This window comes from Bos grunniens, chromosome 5 (genome assembly GCF_055505025.1).
Source record: "Bos grunniens cultivar Pamir isolate PY7600 chromosome 5, Bosgru_T2T1.0, whole genome shotgun sequence".
Classification (NCBI taxonomy): Eukaryota; Metazoa; Chordata; class Mammalia; order Artiodactyla; family Bovidae; genus Bos; species Bos grunniens.
Window position 1 is genome coordinate 96,914,117 of NC_141169.1, and position 23,862 is coordinate 96,937,978.

The window sequence follows — 23,862 nt, forward strand, 5'->3', positions numbered from 1 at the left end:
GGAGGATGAGAATCCTTGAAAGTGATTATTGTCCTTATTGAAGGATATCGAATGGTAAATTCCCATTAATTTGGATCCTTTTCATTTGTATGATGTCAGACCTGGTTTTCGTACTTCTTGCAAAAGTAAGAGTTGGAAATAAGTGACTTACCTCAGGTCTTTTAAAAAAAAAAATAGATTCTTACCTAATTTAGGCTGATCAGGGCATTGTTAATTAATTTGTCTCATTTTCTTTTACTTAGTATTCCTGTGTATCTTCCTTTAAACTGTTATTTGTACAGCCACCGAAAGTCATAAAATAATTATTTCCGAAAGATTTGAGTTTTCATTAATTTTGGTAAGATATTCTAGCCCTTCTTCAAAATTGCAAATGAACTCGATTTAATTATGTTATTCAGTTGTACAAGTTAGGTTCCGGCAGAGGCAGTGCTCTGGCATAAGGAAGAACTGAGAAGGTGTGTGAGGGGAGCAGTTAGGATTGGAAGAAGAAATTTTCTCAAGTCCAGGTGAATGTTTCTAGGGCAAGAACTGTTCACTGTTCAAGAACAGTGAAGGGAGCTGCTGCCTAAGAAGTAAACCAGGAGGAAGTTCTGGGCTGTTCTCCCACTTCCATCAGATCAGCTGTCCCAGTGGACAATTCTAGTCCCTTCCCCACAAGCACCCACTAATGAGGTCTAGGGTCTTAGGAGCTTTTGGTATCAGGGGGCAAGGCCAAAGGGGTAGTGAGAGAGAGGTTTGTCTGCAGAAGACGGTGGAAGGCAATGCTGTTCAGAGAACAGTGGATTCAAGATTAACTGCCTTGGGGCAAGCAAACTTGAGCCAGTTGTGACTCATGCATCTGCACCATCTTTGACCTTTTGCCCAGGAGAGGGCAGTAACATGCTAACATTTAAGCTTTTCCAAGTGGTCCTTAATGCTTCCGGAGCCTGCATAGCGTTAGTCACAGGTGAGCTTCATTTTCATTCTCACCGAATAAATATTTAGTCTTAGGTTTGTTTTCAGCCTTCAGTTCCCATGGTCTGCAGGCACACAGATCTGGAAGTGACACTTTCCACCCGTCCACAGGACACTGACATTCTGGAAACCTGCAGCGAGGCTCTGCTGTGTTTAGTGCTGTGAGTGCTGCAGACCTCGGCTACCTCATCCCCGTGGATCAAGTTTAAGGGCAGATTATGCTGCTCTGTGCCGGCTGTGAAGGTGGCTGTCCTAGTCCCAACTTAACTAGACTAGCAAATCACACTGTCCAGCGTTAGCGTCTCCATCCTACTACAGAGCTGGGTGCCTTGGAAACAAGAGATCCTGCCAAATCCCATGCCTTGCACAGGGTTTGAAATGCGAGTAGCATTATTTTTCTCTTGTCCCTTAGTCTGTCTTCACTGCTGGAAGATTTGGTGCCCTGACCCCATCTTATCATGCATATGACTAAGACAGTCGACTTTCCGAGAACTTTTTAGCCCCAAGGTCTGTGAGGAGCTCTGTGCTGGTTGCAGGCATTTTTAGCTTTTGACCAGGCTCAGTATGGGAACATAATGTAGTCTCAATGTACTAAAAATAGGAGGAGGCATTGGAATATAAAATCATCCTCATTATCTAGCAACACTGTTTTGATTGTTGTTGGTAATTGGCTTAGCTTTATCCAAGAGCCACACACCAGTGTGAATTTCCTACCAACCCATCTACCCCCTTCTCCCATCTGCCTGGGGCCCGTGGTACTGTTGGGGGCGGGGCACCAGCTTAAATATAGTGGTTTAAGAAAGAAAATGTGAGAAATGAAGGGAGAGTAGACAGGATGAGTGGTGGGAGATGAGGAGGTTGATGAGGTAGTAGATAGTTAGGAGAGAAAGGGTCAGGGTGAGCTGGAGCCTGGAGGGCCCTGTGAGGTGCCTGGTGAGCCCCCTGCTTCTGGTCATCATATTGGAAGGTGTGTGGAGAGCATGGATGCTTGTGAAATGGGCCTGTATGTGAGAAGGCTAGAGGGAGAGAGAGAGAGAGAGAATGAGGATGAAGACAGAAACATTCACTCATCACTGACTGACTTAGCAGAGCAGTTCCAGGATGTCACCTCTGCTCCCTTCTGGCCACCTGGCCAGACCCCTTATTTCCCATTGTTGAGTATGCGGTGATTTCCAGCTGGATGGCTTCCCTGGCCTCTCTTCTGCTAGCTAGCTTCACGTTCTGTTGAGTTTCAGATATCTCTTGATATTCAGCCTACACGTGCCTTTGCTCAATGTCACCTCTTTATGAGTCAGTTATACCCCCCGTACCACCCTCATAAATCAGTCTCTTCCCCCACTTCATCATTTTGGTGATTGGGAGCCTTATCTGTTTCTGCGTTTGTGGGATGGGTGTGGGGGAACGGGTTGAGAGCAAATGAGAAGATGAGGAAAAAACGCAAAACACTGGGGAAAATGCCTTTGGCTGTGCTCCTTGGAGTTCTGTAAAGGTTAGGAGGCTTCCTTATTCCACTCTTCCACAAAGCACAAAGCAGGTAAACCACATCATGGTGGATCTGGGGGACTGTATTCCTCTGCCAGCAGATGCAGGGGAGTGCTAATTGCATGGGGCTTGCTGAGGGGAACAGAGTCGCAGCTTGAAAAGCCAGCCCCCCAGCCCTGCTCCCAGCAGAAGATGGTCTTGGTTTCATTTACATTACTGAAGCTGTAAATATCTTAGGGAACTGGTGAAATTTAGTAATATAATCTGTGGATTTCTGACTCTTTCTTTCACATTCTGTAAGCTTGTGATAAACGTTCTCCTGCACTGTCAACCTGTGTCTGTGGGTTTTCGGGTCACTGTAGTAGCTTTTCAGCTCCTACCTCGAGGCTGGAGCTAACACATGGGGGGCCTTGTATCCTGTGCAGTCAAGTAATAGTGTTTACTTGGGTAACAGTGTTTCTTGGATTAAAAACACTTGTGTTTTTGAACTGCTTTGGTTCCACAAGAGAATTTTAGAAGCAATTAGTAGTCAACTCTGGAGGAGAGCATGGTATCCCACTCCAGTATACTTGCCTGGAGAATCCCATGGACAGAGGAATCTGGCATAGGGTTGCAAAGAATCAGACACAACTGAAGTGTCTTAGCATGCATGCACAGTAGTCAATTAAGCTCTTCTACAGATCTAGTCAAGGCTATGGTTTTTCCAGTAGTCATGTATGGATGTGAGAGTTGGACTATGAAGAAAGCTGAGCACCGAAGAACTGATGCTTTTGAACTGTGGTGTTGGAGAAGACTCTTGAGAGTCCCTTGGACTGCAAGGAGATCCAACCAGTCCATTCTGAAGGAGATCAGCTCTGGGATTTCTTTGGAAGGAATGATGCTAAAGCTGAAACTCCAGTACTTTGGCCACCTCATGCGAAGAGTTGACTCATTGGAAAAGACTCTGACGCTGGGAGGGATTGGGGGCAGGAGGAGAAGGGGACAACAGAGGATGAGATGGCTGGATGGCATCACTGACTCGATGGACGTGAGTGTGAGTGAACTCCGGGAGTTGGTGATGGACAGGGAGGCCTGGCGTGCTGTGATTCATGGGGTCGCAAAGAGTCGGAAACGACTGAGTGACTGAACTGAACTAAACAGATCAATAAAGTTGTTCAGTAATAATAATATTAGGTGGTAATTTAAAGACTGCATTCAGAATAGCTAGGGGATGGGGGAATAGTTCAATTGTTTTGAAGTGAGTTTTAATTTTATTTAATCCTCTATTTCTCTTTCCTGGATGAATGTTAGTTAATCAAGTTTGATGGTGATGACAAAAAGAAGAGAGAAATGTTTAGTTGCCTTTATTTAAAAATTAAATCAATTTTATTTATGTAAAATTAACATAAAATTTAGATATTTTAAACATATAAGGTCAATAATCTTTGACAAATATATGCAACTACATGATCACCACTCTAATTAAGAAATAGAACATTTCTGTCATCTCAGAAGCTCCCCCCTGCCCTGTTGCAGTCGTTTTACTCCCCAGCTCCTTCACCCAAGGCAGTTATTAGTCTGATTTGTAATCTCTAAGGATTGGTTTGTCTATTCTAGAATTTCATATAAATGGAATTAAACATTATGTAGTCTTTTGAATCTAGCCTTTTTGGCTCAGCAAAGTGTCTGTGAGATTTATCCATTTTGTTGTACAAATCGGTAGTCTGTTCCTTTGGTTGAATAGTATTTTATTTATGGATATACCATAATATGTTTATCTTTTCACCTATTTATGGACATATGGATTATTTTCAGATTTTGGCTATTATGACTAAATCTGCAAAGAACGTTCACGTCAAAATCTTTTTATGGACATGTGTCTAGAAATCTTAGAAATACTGGATCATGTTGTTACATGATTTAGTTTTTAAATTCTCTTTCTTTTAGCCTGAATATGTCTTTATATTTAAAAATGCATGCTAAGTTGATTCAGTTGTATCCAACTCTTTGTGACCCCATGGACTGTCACCCGCCAGGCTCCTCATGGGGTTCTCCAGGCAAGAATACTGGAGTGGGTTGCCATGCCCTCCCCCAGGGATTTAAAAATGCATTCCTTATAAATAGCGTATAGTTGAGTTTGCTTTTTATCCGGTGTGACAGTCTCTTCCCTTTAACTGGAGAGTTAGTGTATTTATATTTAATGTAATTATTGCTGTGGATGTGTTTATGTCCACTGTCATGCTATTTGGATTTCGTTTGTCTCTTTTGCTTCTCTTCATTTCTCTGTTGTTTCTTTCTATCCTCTTTTAGGTTAATAAAATTTTGCTTAGTTTTCCATTTTATTTCCTCTGTTTACTTCTTAGTTATACCTCTGTTTAACTATTTATTTTAGTTGTTGCTCTAAATAAAACTATTTATATTTAGTTTAGTTAGGGCTAACTCTATGTGTTCTTAGTTATGGTAGCCTGTTTAGAGTCGATATTATATCCTTCATGCTTCACAGATCACATAGTTTTCCCATAGTTTCTCCTTCCCACTTCTTGCTTCAGATCTGTCACTTTCCAGTTCCCACGTTTGTTTCCTGATTCACACTTCCCACTTCGCAAATGTAATAACCTCACAACAGCAAAATTTTATTTAACTGCACACTTCGTTCTCTGCAAGACTGTTGTCTTATCTTTTACTTTTACCTAGGCTGTAAGACTTTTCTTTATAATGCTATAATTATCTTGGCTTTAATAAGCAGGACTATTTCTTGTAACTTATGAGAAGAATGAGAATATAGTCTTTTATATTTGCTCATTTGTTATTTCCAGTGGTTCTCATTCTTATGGACCTGAGTATTTTCATCTGGTATTATTTTCCTTCAGCCTAAAGACCATCCTTTTGCCCAGCTTTTATTTATTTAAAAATGTCTTTATTTTATCCTTATTCTTAACATTTTTTGCTAATAATAGAATTCTGGTTTGACAGTTATTTTCCTTGTGGCACTTTAGAAATATTGTTTCATTGTTTTCTGGTCAGCAATCATTTTCCCCCTTGTTTCTCTGTTCATCTTTTGTTTGTGAGCTGCTTTCAATATCTTCTGTTTTTTTCAGCTTAGTCTCCAAAAGTTTGGTTATGATTTACGTATTGTGATTCCCTTTATGTTAATCTTGCTTGGAGTTTGCTGAGCTTCTTGGAATTGTTAAGTCAGTGTTTCTCAGTGTACTGGGGAAGTTTTTGGCTGTTGTTTCTTCAGATATTTTTTTCTGCTTCAGTTTCATTCTCTTTAAAGATCATTCTTTTTATCATTTGAGACTCCAATTATATGTGTGTTAGATCATTTGATACTGTGCCAAATATCAATATGCAGCTCTTTCATTTTTTATTCAGCCTTTCTCCCTGCTTTTCCTTATTTTTGTGCTGTGCTTGGACTTCAGTTCTCTTTATTATGGTCAGAAAATTGTCTCTAGGCAGAGAGCCAGGATGAAAAAAAGACTAAATCAATGATGTTATTAATCTGTCTTCAAGTTCACCAACTCTCTGTCATCTCCAATCTTCTGTTAAGCTGAACGAGTGATTTTGTTTTTGTTTCAGTTATTGTACTTTCTAGTTCTAGAACTTTCATTGGCATCTTTTTGTAATTTCTGTTTGCTACCGAAGTTCCATATCTGTTCACTCATTAATACATTTTCCTTTAATTATTTGAACATTTTTTTTACTTCTTTGAATGTAATAACTGCTAATAGCTACTTTAAAGTGTTTACTTACCAAGTCCACAATCTGGATCACATTTCCCATTTTCTTTATATGTGTCAGTGATTTTATTAATTGAATGCTGGACATTGTGGATAATATATTTTGAGTCTCTGGATTCTGTTATTTTGCTTGGGAAAGTATTAATTCTTATTTTCAGTTTAAATACTGACTCATCACAGTGAGTCTGTGCAGACTTGGTTTTATGCTTTGTTATTAAATGTCTATTTAATAGACATTTTCCCAAGCCCCTCTAATTTGGTGGAAATCAATCTCTAAATTTTATCTCCTTGTGGATCTTGTTGGGGTTTAGAATTAGTGTTTATTAGAGTGAGTCTAGAGTAAGGCTTATTTCAGGGTATGATCCTTGTTCCTAAAGGGCTTCCAGGTGGCACAGTGGTAAAGAATCCACCTGCCAATGCAGGAGACACTGAAGACTTGATTTGATCACTGGGTCAGAAAGGTCACCTGGAGGAGGAAATGGTAACCCACTCCAGTATTCTTGCCTGGAAAATCCCACGGACAGAGGAGCCTGTTCATGGCTACAGTCCTTGGGGTTGCAAAGAGCTGGACACAACCAAGCCACTGAGCACCTTGTTCCTTAGGAGTGGTATTTCTGGAAATCTCCATTCAGGAAGGGCTCCAGCAGACTCTAGCACTTCCCTATTCCCAATGGTGCTCAACCTCTAGTATCTCTTTTACTTCCACCTTTGGAGGAAATTCTATCAAGAAAATTATGGATGTCTTGCCCCGAGATGTATATCCAGCCCTCACTTATGGGGTCCCCTTTCTGCAAATTTCCCTCTGATACACTTCCCTGCAGATTCCAACCTTTTTAGCTGCCAGGAACTCTGACCTCTGCCCCCTCAGCATGGTGTGACCACTGTGCTGTGTTTGAACTTCAGCTTTCTTTACTTCTCCAGTCAGGAAACTGACTCTCTGCAAAAGGCCAGATAAATCACAGACTTTTCTCACGAGTTTCCCTTTTCTCAGGAATTGAAATCTTATACAGCTTTTTGTCCACTGCCTGGTAACAGTTGCTTCATGTATTCTATCAGTTTTATACTTATTTCCAGGAGTGGACCACCTATGCCTCCTGTCATCTCTGCCTTAAAGTCCCAGAAACTTTCGGCTCTCCATCCTTAGAACCCTTGAGTTTCCTTTTAGAGCGCAAATGGGAATAAACACTTCATCCATTTAGGTGAGAGGAGAATGGAAGATACAAGGCATCAAGCTGCTGCTTGTGGTTGGGTTTTGTTAGCTGGAGGCATGGGAGAGTCTTCCATGAGCAGGTGTTATTTTCTGGTTGCTGTTCATAGCAGCCTTGACAGATGACCAGGAGATGGAATTGTGTGAACATACAGGGATCGAACCAAGAGACTTACCTTTTGTATAGAGGGCTGGTGAGCCTCACTTGCAAGTGTGTGCAGCAGCAAGTGGAAGCCAAGATTTAGGGCTCAGCCATGTGTATGGGGGATGAGGGTCTTGGTTCTGCACCATGACTCAGAACCATGATTCAGCCATGAGTTATGCCCAGTTGCCCTGTTGTATCGCCCCATCATGATATGTTTGTTTGGTCATCTGTGGAGGAAGGGGTGTTAACCTGGGCCTGAGGGAGAGGTGAGCTCATAGCAAAGCAGTGTGGGGTCACACACAGAGACCTGGGTTCTAATTAGAGTTAAAATCACTACAAGTGCTCTTGGGTAAATTACTTAATTTTTTGAGCCTTGGTTTCATTAATTCTTAAATGGGAATCATAATGCCTATTGTATCCAGTCTTAAAGATAATTTTGAGAAAATAAAAGTATGTTTGAAACTGAGCGTTAGTTGCTCAGCCTTGTCCGACTCTTTGGGACCCTGTGAACTGTAGCCCACCAGGCTCCTCTGTCCATGGGATTTTCCAGGCAAGACTACTGGAGTGGATAGGCATTCCCCTCTCCAGGGGATCTTCCTGACTGAGGAACTGAACCCAGGTCTCCCACATTGCAGGCAGATTCTTTACCATCTGAGCAGTAGCCCCTAAAAGTATGTTCATGAAAACTATTTTATCTAACCCAGTTTTCAAATCATTTTCTGAGAGTAAGAGAGTCAATGGCATGAAACTTCTGGCAATTTCATTATTGTTCATTTTCTGGATTTTAGAAAAAAGTGCAGGTGGAACCAGTTGGCTGGGGAGACTTAAGGATTCACAGAAGAAAGGAATATTAGGATTTGGGTCTGTGAGAGTAACCGAAGTAGGCTGCTGAGATGAGGTGGTGAGTGACCAGGCCTTTTCTGAAGCCCTCCTGGTGCTCAGCACTGTGCCAGAGGCTGCGGAGAACACAGCAGAAGAGAAGGTAGATTTCCTACCCTCTGTGGGCTATAGTGTCCTTAAGGAGTAAGACTGGGTCCTTCGAACAGATGCTTCAGGGGAAGCAGCCGTTTGGGAAGATTGGTGACTGGGCGATATTGAGAGGTAAGAGGAAGGTCTGAGGAGGAGGCAAATGCCCACTGTTGCCTTTCCCGGCCCTGTTGCCTTTCCCAGCCCTGTTCACCTTCAGGCAGGGTGAACCTCATTCTGTCAGCTTCCATCAGTTCCTCTCCCAAACTGGGCTTTACCAAGGCAGGTAATTCTCTACCCTCCAATCGGTAGGATCGTGACACAAATCAGGTTCCTCTAAGCCTGGGGTCTGGTAAACCGGGTAGACTTGGGCCACATACCTGCAGTCTTCCCTTCAGCATGTCCTGTGCAGTCCTGCCATGAGTCTATTGATACTCTGCTTTCTTGATTTATCTTCCTGCATCTCGGTGGGACAGGAGGCCATCTCTGAGCCGTAGTCGATTGGCTAAGCTGGACTTTCTCTACAGAGGTGCAGCAGCTCTTGAGCCATGACATGGAATGGATATGGTTGCATTTGGGAAGCCAGGGTAGGTGAAAGTTGAAATTAGGATAGAGTTATAAATGTAAAGCTGTTTGAGTGGGACTGAATCGGGTAGATGCCCTGGGGAAATGGTGATGCAATGGGTAATTAGCTGGAAACAAAAACAGATTGTTGTTAATCTGCTGGTCTTGGAGTTCAAGTAGTGGGCAACTAAAGAAGGGAATGGTCCTCACCTTAAGTTGATTGGCTAGAAAGTGCTGCCCCAGGTAAGGAGCCATCCTTCAGGCTTTAATGTTTTGGTCAGGGTCCTGATAGGAAGGTGATGAATACTCCAAGGGTTTAATTGAAGAGAGCATCATAAGGGGACTGTTAACAGAAGTATGGTGAGAAATAAGGGACTCACCATGAACTGATGAATAAATTCAGAGGCTAGCAACAGCTGGGAGATGCGACCCCATGGACTGCAGCCCACCAGGCTCCTCCATCCATGGGATTTTCCAGACCAGAATACTAGAGTGGGTAGCCTTTCCCTTCTCCAGGGCATCTTCCCAACCCAGGGATCGAACCCACGTGTCCCACATCACAGGCAGATTCTTTACCAACTGAGCCACAGGGAAGCCCATACCTGACAGAGGGAAGGGGAAAGACCGATGTTTAAGAAACCTGGTGAGAACTGTGGCTATGGGAGGGGCTGCCCAGCATGAACTGTGGCTACACACACAGACACAGACACACAAAGGCCTTCTGAATGCAAACACCACTTTAACTGTCATCCTGTGGTACCAACAAACCAATGTCAGTAGTTTTATTTTTTTATTATTTTTAATGACAGACATTTACTCTTTTTTAAAATTTTTTATTAGAGTATGGTTGATTTACAATGTTGTTTTAGTTTCAGGTGTGCAGCCAAGTGAATCAGTTATACATGTACTTATATCCACTCTTTTTAAGATTCTTTTCCCATATAGATCATTACAGAGTATTGAGTAGAGTTCCCTGTGCTATACAGCAGATCTGTTTCATATATAGTAGTGTGTATGTGTCAGTCCTAATCTCCCAATTTATCCCTCCCTCCCCACCCCCTGGAAACTGTAAGTTAAACAAATGTCAATAGGGGGCCAACAACAAACATAAGTTCCCCAAAACTGGAGCAAGCCTGTCATGTTTGAGTGTAGCAAGAAGGTCAATGTGATTGGAACGTAATGAACATATGAACACTAAAAGATAAGACTGGAGTGCTAGGGAAAAAATCCTGTGGTGCCTTCTTGGCTATGGTAAGAAGTTTGGACTTTAATTCTGTGTCATAGAGTCATTGGAGGACACGCTCTGATTTATATTTTAATCCAGCTACAGTGTTTCAAAATACAGGTGAGAAATGATGGGGATTAAAGTAGAAGCCGTGAAGGTGGTGGGCAGTGTTAGATTCTAGATATTTGTTCCTTATGGAGCTGACTTAACTTGCATGTGTATTGCATGTGGATGGGGGTGAAGGAGCAAGAGGAATCCTGGGTGACTGTGCAATTGGGACATGGTGGTGTTAATATCTGAGACAGGGGAGACTTGAGGAGGGAGCAGAAAGAATGCAGTATTTTTGTATAAAGCAGCTTGAGGTATTTCTGATTTAGAAAGCTATTTGAGTCTTGAATTTGGAAGAGGTCAGGACTAGCGATATAAATTTGGGAGCCAGCATCACAGATAGTATTTAAAACTATGAATTTGCATGCAGTCACTTAGCGAGTGACCCTACGTAGCCAGGGGAAAAAACCTTGGAGCATTTGTTATGAAACAAAGAGGCAGAGAAGGGACAGCAAAGACTGACCACTGAAATAGGAGGAGGCAAGGATACTGCAGTGTTACTGAGGCCAGAATAGACATGTTTCACAAATCAGGGGCTAGTCTACAGTGTTGAATGGACTTGAGAGATGTGACAGTAAACTGACCCTCGGATTTGGTGTTACGAGGATCACTGGGGACCTCTCCATAAGCAGTGTTAGTAGAGTTAAAGGAGAATGGAATGTGAGTAAATGATGTTCTGCAACTATTAGGAGATGAATGCCTCAGTTTTCCTCTTCTTTTGTACCCACTGTATATACTGTTTTTTTCCAACTGTTTCTAACATGATATAATTTTTAGATTTTTCTTAATTTTTTTCCCGGGTCAACCACCTCTAAATGAGCTCAGGTGTTTCTAAGTAATGCCCAGAACTGAATATGATACCCCATGTGTGATCTGTCCCGTGTGAAATATACTGGGGAAATGATTCCTTTCATTCTCAGTATTTTCTGTCTATGACTCCAGCCTAAGATAGATAACATTTCTTTATTTTTTTATGACAGACATATTGAACTTTTGATTGATATTTAGTTATCATCTAAGAGCTCTAAATCTTTAACAGACTATTTCAAAGCCATTTCTCCATCCTGTTATTAAATGGATGGTGTTTTCTCTTGTTTGTTTGTTTGTTTTCTGGATTCAAGTGCTGTACTTGAAGCTTGTCACTGTTTCGCTCATCGTGTTTGTTCGATTTGGCTTGTTGAAGTTTATTTTGGGTCCAGATTCTGTCACTCAGGGACATCCTTTTATAAACCAGTTCCTATGCCTTCATCCAAGTCATTAATAAACATGTTAATTGCTTCTCATATTTTGTGAAAGTGGGTGGGCATAAATTATCAATTACTGATGTATGTGCTGTGTTTAGTCACTCGGTCGTGTCTGACTCTTTGCGACCCTATGAACTGTAGCCTGCCAGGCTCCTCTGTTCATGGGAAATTCTCCAGGCAATATTGGAGTGGCTTGCCATACCCTCCTCCAGGAGATCTTTCCAACCCAGGGATTGAACCCAGGTCTCCCACAATACAGGTGGATTCTTTACCATCTGAGCCACCAGGCAAGCCCAAGAATACTGGAGTGGGTAGCCTATCCCTTCTCCAGGGGAACTTCCTGACCCAGGAATCGAACGTAGGTCTCCTGTATTGCAGGCAGATTCTTTACCAGCTGAGCTACAGGGAACCCCTATAAATTACTGATAGATACACATAGACAGGTCAAATGCTGTTTAAATACAATTTAAGAGTGAGGAAGGCCCTACAAAGTCAGAGGGTCTGGTTCTTACTTGCTCAAGATCACAGGCAGGAATGATGCTTCTGTCACCTGGATGTGTCTGGTCCAGTTCCCCAAAGTGCTTTCTGAGCTGCATTATCCTCTCCTCAGCCTATCGTGAACCTCTCTGGCTGGTCTATTATCCTGCCCATCTTTCTCTGTCATATTCTCAAAGGTCTCATGGGAAACTTGGCTTACTGTCCCACTAAAATCAAGATTCTTTATACTTTTCTCTGAATCACATGTCCAGCAGCCTGATCAACGACAGTTACAGTATGGTTCTAATTAAAAAAAAATAAGAAAATAACTTCTAATCCTTAGTATTTGTTTAGCACATTGTCGTCTTCAGAGCGCTTTAATCTGTGTTTTCTCACTTACGCATCACACTGAGCCATCACAATAACCCAGAGGCCTAGGGTGCTTCATTTTGCAGATAAATTCATCATCAAAGAAGACAATAGCTTAGCCTAGGTTTCAGGACCGCTTATGAAGGGCCGGCCAAACTAGGATCCAGACCACTGACGTGGGAGGCTGGGAATGGGGACCTGGACAGGTGGTGAGGTCACTGCTGTTCACAGGTGATGGGGGGTGAGGAAAGCTGAAGCCTGGTGCTCCCCTGGACACCCAGGCTCTGTTGGGCCAAGCGGAGTAGCACCAGGTATGTGGCAGAAAACTGTGCTCAGGTGTCCATCACTTACGGGGAACTCTTCTTTGGCACATCCTGGGGCCTGCCTTTCCCAGGCTCAGGCTGGAGCTGGGCGGAGACCATATTGTCTGGATGTTATACTGGTGAACGCCGAAGAACTGATGCTTTGAACTGTGGTGTTGGAGAAGACTCTTGTGACTGAGCAACTGAACTGAACTGATACTGAGTGGGGTCAGGGCATAAATGAACCAGCAGTGAACGAGTGCTCATTCCTGATGATCACATCTTTCTTTCTTTCTTTTTTTTTAAAGCAACCACACCACTTGTTTATCATTCTGATTTGGAGCTTTTCTATGAATCTGTGCAAGTTAGAGCTGATTGTATGCCAGTCTTCCATTTAGAGGTCCAGTTCTATAAAGGATCAGTGACAGTGATTCTTGAACAAGTCTTCAGGTTACTGAAATGTCCTTAAAAGCAGGATTTTGGTATTTAGGCAGACTTGAGTTCAGAACTACGTCTGTACTTACTAGGAACTTGGACAGGTTTCTTAAACTCTTATTTATTCATCTGTAAAATGGGGGATAATGATAGTACATATAGGCATACTTGGTTTTATTATGCTTCACTTTATTGTTTCCCAATACTACTTTTTTTTTTTTTTTTTTTAACAAGTTGAGGATTTACAGTAACCCTGCGTTGACCAAATCTATCAGTGTCATTTTATTCCAACAACATTGCTGACTTCTTTTCTCTGTGTCACATTTTGGTAATTCTACCAACATTTTATTATTATTTTTTTTTTCCTTCGGCGCCATCTTCATGAAAAAAAAAAAAAAAGCCTACCAACATTTTAAACTTTTCATTGTTATTATATTTATTTGGTGACTTGTGATCAGTGATCTTTGATGTTACTTTTGTGACTTGCTGATGTTTCAGATAATGGTTAGTATTTTTTAGCAACAAAATTCTTCTAAATTAAGGCTTGTACATTTTTTAGACATAATGCTATTGCACACTTAATAGGTTATAGTATATTGTAAACACAATTCCTTTTTTGGCTGTGCTGCAGGCTTGTGGGATCTCAGTTCTTTGACCAAGGATTGAACCTGGGCCCCTGCAGTGAAAGCCCAGAATCCTAACCACTAGGCTACCAGGGCACTCCCTAAGCATAACTCTTACATGTACTGGAAAAAAAATATGTGTGTGACTTGCTTTATTGCAATACTTGCTTTATTGTAATGGGCTTCCCTGGTGGCTCAGTGGTAAAGAACCTGCCTGCCAATGCTGGGAGATGTGGGTTCAACTCTTGGGTTGGGAAGATCCCCTGGAGAAGGCAATGGCAACCCACTCCAGTACTCTTGCCTGGAAAATCCCCTGGATGGAGGAGCTGGGTGGGCTGCAGTCCATGGGGTTGCTAAGAGTCGGACATGACTGAGCGACTTCCCTTTCAGTTTTCACTTTCATGCATTGGAGAAGGAAATGGCAACCCACTCCAGTGTTCTTGCCTGGAGAATCCCAGGGATGGGAGAGCCTGGTGGGCTTCCGTCTATGGGGTCGAACAGAATCGGACATGACTGCAGCACTTAGCAGCAGCAGCAGCAGCAGCAGCAGCAGGAACTAACTTAGTTAATTATATCAAAGTGTTTAGCATAATACACTCAGAACTCAGTGAACACTGACCACTGTGGTTGAGTTGCCATCATACACGCGGTGTTAGTTTAAGGGACTGGCTTCTTCTTTACTGTTTCTTTTCCCCTATAAGGTTTGTTTCATCTTAGCCCCATTTGCCTTACTCTTTTCAGTTTGAGGATCATTCACCTTGGTGGAAGAGATGAAAAGCAAGAATAAAGTTGAGTACCTCTGCCTTCTCTCTGTCATCTTTTAACTTTCCATCATCCTAAAAAGCTTCCTGGATCACTTTCTTTTGAACCCAACTTTAACAACTCTTTCAACCATTTTTTTCTTAGACTTGAGCCACTTTTCTTATAAGTTCATCCTCCTGTTTTTGTAACTGTCCTGTTTTTATATATTAGAAGTGTATCCTACTTTTATGGGCTTCCCTGGTGGCTCAGATGGTAAAGAATCAGCCTGCAATGCAGGAGACTTGGGTTTGATCCCTGGGTTTGATCCCTGAGTTTGGGAAGATTCCCTGGAGCAGGGCATAGCAACCCTTTCCAGTATTCTTGCCTGGAAAATCCCATGGACAGAGGAGCCTGGTAGGCTACAGTCCATGGGGTCGCAAAGAGTTGCACATGACTGAGCGACTAAGCACACACATCCTACTTTTAGACATTTTCTGATAAAATCTGATTTAATCATAGACTTCCTGGGTATCCATATTGTCTCTTAAATATCTGCATTGGGATTGTTGCCCTTCCCAGATGGCACAATGGTAAAGAATCTGCTTGCCAGTGCAGGATATGCAAAAGATGTGGGTTCAATCCCTGGGTCAGGAAGATTTCCTGAAGAAGGAAATGGCAACACACTCCAGTATTCTTGCCTGGGACATCCCATGGACAGAGGATCCTGGCGGGCTACAGTCATGGAGTCTCATAAGAGTTGGACAGGACTGAGCTACTGAGCATTGGGATGATTAGCTATTAAACAGCCAGAATCAAATCATTTAAAGCAGTACGTTACATCTCTTTTGAATCACATTGCTGTTTTAGAAATGTCTGTAGACTCAAATGCATTATTTCCAACTTTTAATTTAACCTCAGAAATCATCTTACTAAATGACACGTCTTATTCTTCACCGCATCCCATTTCTTTAGTATAAATTCCAGGAGGATGTGGTCATTTTCTCATAGGGATATCATTAATTCTACATAACCATCTAGGGCAAACATCCTTCAACTATAGCCTGCAGACTAAATTGCGTCTGCTATTTGTTTTTGTAAATAAAGTTTTATGGAAATACAGCCTTGTTCACTTGTTTGCCTATTGTCTGTGGCTGCTTTTGCATTACAAAGGCCAAGATGAATAGCTGTGTCAGAGCCTGTATAGCTCACAAAGTGTAAAATATTTCCCTCTACAGGGAAAAAAAATTGGCTGGCCCACTGCTAGGGCTTCCTGAGGGAGGAACCTTAACCCCTCCCTTGCAGCAGCTCTTCTCAAAGATTTCCTAGCCTTCTGGGAAATACTGCTGTCAGAAGGGAAAAATCAGATATGCTGTTTTAAAAGAATTAAACTTCTAGCATGTCTAAATAATTGAAATCTCATCTCACAAACATATCTTGCCTCTCTGCCAGTTTTGTGATCTCTTTCAGGAAATATTTTCAATATCCTCTGTCAGGCTGAGATGCTCGGTGGTCTCGTCTTACTGTGACGCTATTTTCTGTCTTATTTGCTCTTTGATGCAAATGCTGTCAGCCATGGATCCTGGTTCATGAATTTCCAGACAAGTCGACAACACCTTAAATGCATTCTTTCCATGTTTGTATTTCATAATGCCAGCAGATCCGGGGGGTGGGGGGGCCAAGTCTTTGACTTTGTTCATTTGTCGCTTGCCAGCAGAGACAAACACACTCATCTGCTTCCTATGCTTTCATTGTGGGACAGACTTCCCTGCTCTCACCAGTTTCTAGCCACCGAGCAGAATGGTACTGGGGAGAAGCTGAAACCAGAGGGTCATTGTATAAGGTGGGCATTATACGTGGTGGTCTCTACGTAGTGTTGTCAACTGAAGAAAGACCACACTAGCCAGGACAATAGCTGCTTCTGCTGCCTGGCGAGAAAGGACTGGGTACCTTGTTTAGGGGTGGATCGTGGCTTCAGAGGACATAAGCTGGCAAGGCGCAGTGGCTCAGGCATTAAGCCAGGTCCAGAGCAAGAGAGATGAACCTGTTAGTTCATCAGACACATTAGAGTGGGATGCTGCTTTTTTGTTGTTGGGTGTGTATGATTGAAGCAGGTGCAACTCCTGGACGCTGATGGGTCCCTGCCCCTACCATTCCATCTCCATCACCCTCTCATTTCTGCCTTCAAACTGCTCTTATCTTCTGCCCCCTTCTTGGTCTGATTGTGCCCCTGCTGGATTTACTTCCTCAATAAGCCACCACTGCATACAAACAGAAACTCAGAGTCCTTTTCTTCTTGGCTCTTTTCCTTTGCCTTCTCTGATTCGCAGTCGCCAAAATGTATTCTTTGTGTGTGTCTGTTTTATTTATCTATGAACCCTTCAAATTGAAAGGAAAAAAGGATATTTCAGTTGGGATAGAGTTATGAGAAAAGAAGAGTTAATGGCTTTATATAAAAGCCAGTTATTCTGTATTTTAACAATAGGTCATTCACAGGGTTTATTGCAAGAACCATTAAAATCATTAACAGGTCATTAATGCTGACTTTGAACTAGCTCATCAAAATCTCACTATTAATAGCTTTAAAAACTGTTTCTAATGCTTGAATTTTAACTGTCAGGGATTAAAGGTGGAACAGATGACTACGGGGCTCCCTTGGTTTTAAGGTCCCAAGGGAACCTCAGGGTGTTTGGGGTTCTTCTCGAAAGCCTGAGGCCAATGTCATGGAGGGCAGTGAGTGAGTTCACTCATAAACCATCTCCTGGTGCCCCTGTCAGAGCAGAGACGAAGCGCGTGACGCACCAGTGATTCTGGCCTACAGAGCCGTGCACACACTCCTGTCTAGCACGCATGGGGATGGGTCAGAAAAGGAAGCCGTGCTTTGAAGATTCTGTCAGAGGATGCTCAAAAAGGACAGCCGTCCCACTTTCTAGTGCTGCCCTTTCATGACGTAACACCTCTCATCTTGTGAGAGCCTCTTCTAACACCGTGCTCCTAAATTACCCTATAATTTCTTCCTGTTATCCTTGCCCCGTCACGTGCTGTGAAGAGGATTTTGTAGGAGTCGGAGTCCTGGATGGGTCAAGTCACATGGGAGGCTGGGACTTAGTCTATAGTTAGAGACAAGGAGGCGCCGAGAGAGGTCCCTAAGGCGGAGTCGGGCTGACAACATGGGCAATGCCAGGTGGAGGGCAGTGCTGCCAGTTCTGCCACAAAACAAAGAAACACAAGGCTGGCTTTCATACTGGGTGTATCTTAGAGGATACCTGGGTTCTGTGTTGTTAAAGCAAAGATTAGCAAAGATTTCCTTTTCCTTTGAGGTATGTAGGATATTAGCATTTCTATCATCATTTTCCTTTTTCCTTTGTGATTAAGGAAGCTTTTGTTCCTTTTGATGTGTGGCAGGGTGGGGGGGATGATGGAGTAGGAGGAAATACTACTTTTGCATCCTTTCCCCCAATTTTATTTTATATACTGAGAAAATTAAGGAAAATGTAGATTAGTATTTAGGGAGGGTTGGTGCAGAAAGTGAAGAAGAACTTAAGAGCCTCTTGATGAAAGTGAAAGAAGAGAGTAAAAAAGTTGGCTTAAAGCTCAACATTCAGAAAACTAAGATCCCTGGCATCTGGTCCCATCACTTCATGGTAAATAGATGGAGAAACAGTGGAAACTGGCTGACTTTATTTTTCTGGGCTCCAAAATCACTGCAGATGGTGATTGCAGCCATGAAATTAAAAGACACTTACTCTTTGGAGGGAAAGTTATGACCAACCTAGACAGCATATTAAAAAACAGAGACTTAATATTACTTTGTCAACAAAGGTCCATCTAGTCAAGGCTGTGGTTTTTCCAGTAGTCATGTATGGATGTGAGAGTTGGACTGTGAAGAAAGCTGAGTGCCAAAGAATTGATGCTTTTGAACTGTGGTGTTGGAGAAGACTCTTGAGAGTCCCTTGCACTGCAAGGTGATCCAACCAGTCCATCCTAAAGGAGATCAATCCTGGTGTTCATTGGAAAGACTGATGTTGAAGCTGAAACTCCAATACTTTGGCCACCGGATGCGAAGAGCTGACTCATTTGAAAAGACCTTGATGCTGGGAAGGATTGAGGGCAGGAGAAGAAGGGGATGACAGAGGATGAGATGGTTGGATGACATCACCGACTCAATGGACATGTGTTTGGGTGGACTCCAGGAGTTGGTGATGGACAGGGAGGCCTGGCATGCTGCGGTTCATGGGGTTGCAAAGAGTTGGATACGACTGAGTGACTGAACTGAACTACCTGGTGTGCTACTAAAGAATCTACCTGTGAATGCAGGAGATGGAAAAGAAATAGGTTTGATCCCTAGGCTAGGAAGATCCCCTGGAGTAGGAAATGGCAACCCATTCCATCCAGTATTCTTGCCTGGAAAATCCTATGGGCAGAGGAGACTGGTGGGCTATAGTCCACGGGGTTGCAAAGAGTTGGATACTACAGAGCACAGTAGACAGCACTGAAGATCTTACAGAGAGTAAAAGGTTGAAGTGAACATCGCGTCCTTTGGAGGAAGATGTGAAAAGTTGTCAAGGTGTGAGATAAGAAAGTGATCTCAGTATAGATACGGAGATGAGTGTTCCTAGGTTTGTCCCTTTAGACCCACTTTCCATCCTTCCACTCATTTTTTCATTGTTGACAAGGCAGCTCCTTCTAACTCCAAACCTGTGTACGTGAGTCATCGTGGAGGCAGAGTAGGATTTGATGATGACAGAGAACAACAGCAGCAGCTGCTGGGCTGGCCTCACCCCTAGTCTTCACTTCCACTTTGGAGCCTGGGTGGCTGGGGCTGGGGTTTCTGTAATCAGCAGGTGTGGCACTTAAGCCTGGAGTGGCTTTTAGCTTCCAGCTCCACCTAGGAGAGCAGGGCTGTTGGAAAACAAAGCTGGTGTCTCCTTAGCATTCATCCCTTTACCCTGAACGGCTTGATTTATTTTTTATTACGCTGCTTCTCCAAACCCCACTGGGTTTCTTCTCTCCTTTCTCTCTCTCTTTAAATAAAGAGTGTACCTAATGATTCAGACAATGTACCATAGAGGTCACTTACCGTGTTGTACTTTGCTAATGTCTGATGGGTTGCATTTTATGCAATATAGAACTTTAATGGCATTTAGAAGTGCCTCATCTCACTGAGATCGCCTGTCTGGTCCACTGCTTTTACCTTAGTTCTAAGACCAGGTGACTTGTTCTGGTGCGTAAATATTAGAATCATTTCTTTTGCCCAGAAAAATGTCAACGTGAATTTCTTTCAAGTCAAATCAAAATGCTCTGATTTTTAGATCGCTTGCGTTGTTTCTTATGTTAATGTCTGAAAGGGTATTTTGAGAATTGCTGGAGGGTCAGACCCACAGATTTCCAGTTACTTCAGATGTTGTAGAAGCTGCATCTTTATTAATGGGACTTTTTGGTTGCAGTCCACAGAAAATGGTATTAACTCATATAAGGGGGAAAAAGATGTATTTTAGATCTGAAGGGAAAGGAAAGGGAAACGTGTCACAGTGCTTCCAAGAATCTGGGTAGCAGGAATTAATACATGCATTTTCTTTCTCTCAGAGACTATATTCCCAGAGCAAATGGTGCTGGATGGCTCTGTGATTTCTGAAGTCACTATGGCGCTCTACTTAAGATTCAGATTCCAGGAGGAGAGGATGTTTCTGGTCCAACATGGGGTATCTTGTTTGACAGTCCCATGGAAGTTTTATCCACTGCAGAAGGAGTTGTTTCCCAAAGCACAACTTGGGTGTTGTTACCACCAGCAGGAGAATGGGTGCCCGGCAGGCAGAGCCAACAGATGTCCAGTGCAGCGTGTCTCTTTAGTCTTCTGTTTATCTCTCTTCCAGATCATTAAGTAAGACGTTAAATAAAACTGGACTTACCCTGGGTGCCACAGGCTCCTCACCAGGCGTTCCTCTGACTCTTTACATTATCATTGATAATTGTTCATTTGCCTTTAGTGAGGTTTTAGCCTCTGTGATGAGCTTCACACTCCTGCCAGTTTAAATTTCATGTAAAGAGTAAAGCTTCCAAGAGCTGCTGTATCTTTTTTTTTCTAGAGTCAAAATGTATTATTTCATTGACTGTGTGCTCCTCTCTACTAATCTTGTAATCTGACCCCAAATAACAGTTCAGTGTGGAAGACTGCCACGTGGCCAAAACATCAGCTTTCCCTAGCCAGCTTCCCTTGTGAGAGCGAGGGCCCAAGCTAGGACAGTCAGGGCACTCTGCTGTCTGCCATTCTGGCTAATGAACTGGAGACATGATTTCTGTTTCAGATGACCTGCCGAAGCACTTTAGTGCTCTCTGAACCATTGAGGAAAGATTGAATTAGCCTTGGTATAGCAGTATAATCCAAGCATATTTGAGGCTATTTCAAATCCAGGGGACATTGGTAATGTTAATAGCTAATAGTTATGGGGCGCTTACTATGTGTCAGACACCTTGCGCTTCACCTGTATCATCTCTCTTGAACCTTCACCTGAACCTTAACAACCCTATAAAGAAGGTACAATTATTAGCCTCCTTTTCCCAATGCAGAACCTAAGGCTTTGGGGCAAAATAACCTGCCCAAGGTTACACATTTACAAATACATATTTTATGTACTGTAACCTCTGTGCTGTGCAGCCACTCAGGCTAGGTAAATACTTATCCGTCCAGCCATCTCTTCACTGATTCCTCAATTCAGTGACTAAGGTATGAATCAAGAGCTTAGGATGGGCCAGCAGTGTTGGAGGCACCAGGTGCGGAAGGCAGAGCTGGTTAGACGCAACGTCTTCTCTGCCAGGAGGGAGCTTGCATTCTAGTAGCCAATGTGTACGAAAACCCAGGGACTTCACCACTGTGTGCCCTTCACCACTGCCTGCCCTGACTGTGCTGTTCATAGTGTATCCCCGAGGCTACCGTGCCGTCTAGAATCCCTTCTGGAATGGAAACATGGGAGAAGCTTCAGTAGGCAGATGGGTAGATAGAGAGATAGGCAGATAGATGGATAGACAGACAGACTTACGTGTGTCACGTCTCTAACTCTTCCACCAAGATAGGCACGATTGCCGAGAGTGGAAACACATTCTTCAGATTCTGAGTGTGTGGTAGAATGACCTTCTGCAAGAGTTACATTCTTGGGTTTTGTATGTTATCTTAAGATTTTAGTTCCTTTGTAAATTGAAGCATAGTTGAATTACAATGTTGCGTTGTTGTTGTTCAGTCACTAAGTTGTGTCCTACTCTTTGCGGACCCACAGGCTGCAGCATGCCAGGCTTCCCTGTCCTTCACTCTCTCCTGGAGTTTGAGACTTATGTCCATTGAGTCAGTGATACCATCCAACCATTTCATCCTCTGTCGCCCCCTTCTTCTCTGGCCCTCAATCTTTCTCAGCGTCAGTGTTGTGTTACTTTCAGGTATATAGCAAATTGATTCAGTTTTATGTATAAATATACCTTTTCAGATTCTTTTCCATTATAGGTTATTACTAGATATTGAATATAGTTTCCTGTGCCTTACAGTAGGACCTTTATTGTCTATCTGTTTTATATACAGTAGTGTGTATCTGCTAATCCCAAACTCCTAATTTATCCCTCCTCCCCTTTCCCCTTTGTAACCGTAAGTTTGTTTTCTCTGTGAGTCTATTAAAATTGTTTTTTAAAATGCCCCTTTCCCCCATAATATTTCAATGATTATTTTAACGTAAAAATAAATTCCTAAAGTAGGCACTGCAGAGTAAGCCGTGGCTCAAGGATATGTACTGTGTTTCTGGGATGTTTCTGTACCCCCAGTGCCCTCGGGGGCTGGTCCGTGTACTCTGATTTGAGAAGCGTGCAAGAGTCTAGTGTGTCAGCCAGGAGTCTCAGAAGCCTCCACAGCTGTCTTGAATGGCAAGTGGTTTAATACCAGAAATTCAGAGTTTTGGAAACCTTTGAAAGGCTGGTGGGGGATGCAAGGCCAAGAAAGCTCTGTTTAGGAAAAAGGTGAGTTCAGGGACTCGAGTGAAGCCCATGGGTTAATCTTAGATGTCTGGTGTCCCAGGCCAAGTCCCCTTTGCCGGGTGCCAGCACTGGGTCCTCACTTCCAAGTGTTCCCGGATCATAGTAGCTTCTCTTTCTTTTCTGCTTCCCCATTGCACTTTGCCTCTCAGTGGTGGAGTCTAACTGGAAACACACTGACCCAGGGCACCTAGGAAAGGCAGTTTCTAAGTCCTGAGAGCAGGTGTGCGAGGGAGAGCTTGGAGCCATGAGGATGGTGCTGAAGACCAATAGACAACATCCTTTTTTCTTTCCGGCCACACCGCGAGGCATGTGGGATCTTGGTTCCCTGACCGGGGAGCTAACCCGTGCCCCCTGCAGTGGAAGCACTGAGTCTTAGCCACTGAACTGCCAGGGAGGTCCCCAGCAAATAATATATCCTTACTGCACAACCAAAAGTGACATTTGGCCTAGGGTAAGGCAGTAGCCATTCCTTTTTTTTTTCTTCTTCTTCTACTACTGCAATCCTATCCCTTTCAGCCTCCCCCTTGAGCAGCTTAAAGTGCCAAGGAATGAGGTTTCAGTAAGAAATGTAACCGTGGTGGGGAAAGTTAGTTTCATTGACTCTCTTCCTTTTTTATTTCACTTTTCCACTTGCCGCCCTCTTGGTTCTCCCATCCTCTTCTTTTAGGAAAGAGAAGGGCTGTTAGTCTCAGGATCGTGTGTCTATTCCTTGGGGGAGTTTATCATCTGAACACTCTTCAGAGATAAGCTCTTTAGGGAGACACAGGGTAAAAAGCTGAATTGATTGAAAAGATTTGTGGGGTTTTCCTCTGAAGGAAGGGGCTTCCGTTTTGTTTCAGTCGGTAAAGAATCTGCCTGCAATGTAGGAGACCCGGGTTCGATCCTTGGGTCGGGAAGATCCCCTGGAGAAGGGAACGGCAACCCACTCCAGTATTCCTGCCTTGAGAATCCCCATGGACAGAGGAGCCTGGCGGGCTACAGTCCCTGGGGTCACAGACAGTGGCTGAGCGACTAACACACAGACACCTCTGAATGAATGTGACTTCCTCCTGTGGTAAAGAGTTAAGTGCTCCAGCCAGTCCATCTGCAGCATCTCTGACTGCATCTTCAGGACTCTTCTGATATGAAGCTAAAGAAGAAGGTCTGTTTTCTTTTAGTCCCTGAGGTCCCAACCACTCTCAGAATGGGGAGCCTTTCCACTCCTTTTCAAGTAGACTTGCTCTTCTTCAGCTCCCAACTTCTAAGCAAGATCTTGGCCAAAAGCTTCAGTTGGTTCATTTTGATGCTTCCT

General features: G+C 43.1%; 1 protein-coding gene across 1 annotated transcript in view; it reads left to right on the top strand.

Moving 5' to 3' along the window:
- The first annotated feature begins 8,359 nt into the window (after positions 1 to 8,359).
- GRIN2B (glutamate ionotropic receptor NMDA type subunit 2B) overlaps positions 8,360 to 23,862 on the top strand; it is a 436,266-nt gene continuing 420,763 nt past the window's right edge. Inside the window, exon 1 of the mRNA XM_086404095.1 lies at positions 8,360 to 8,489. The gene's annotated coding sequence lies outside the window, so the exon portion shown is untranslated. The remainder of the gene's footprint in view (positions 8,490 to 23,862) is intronic.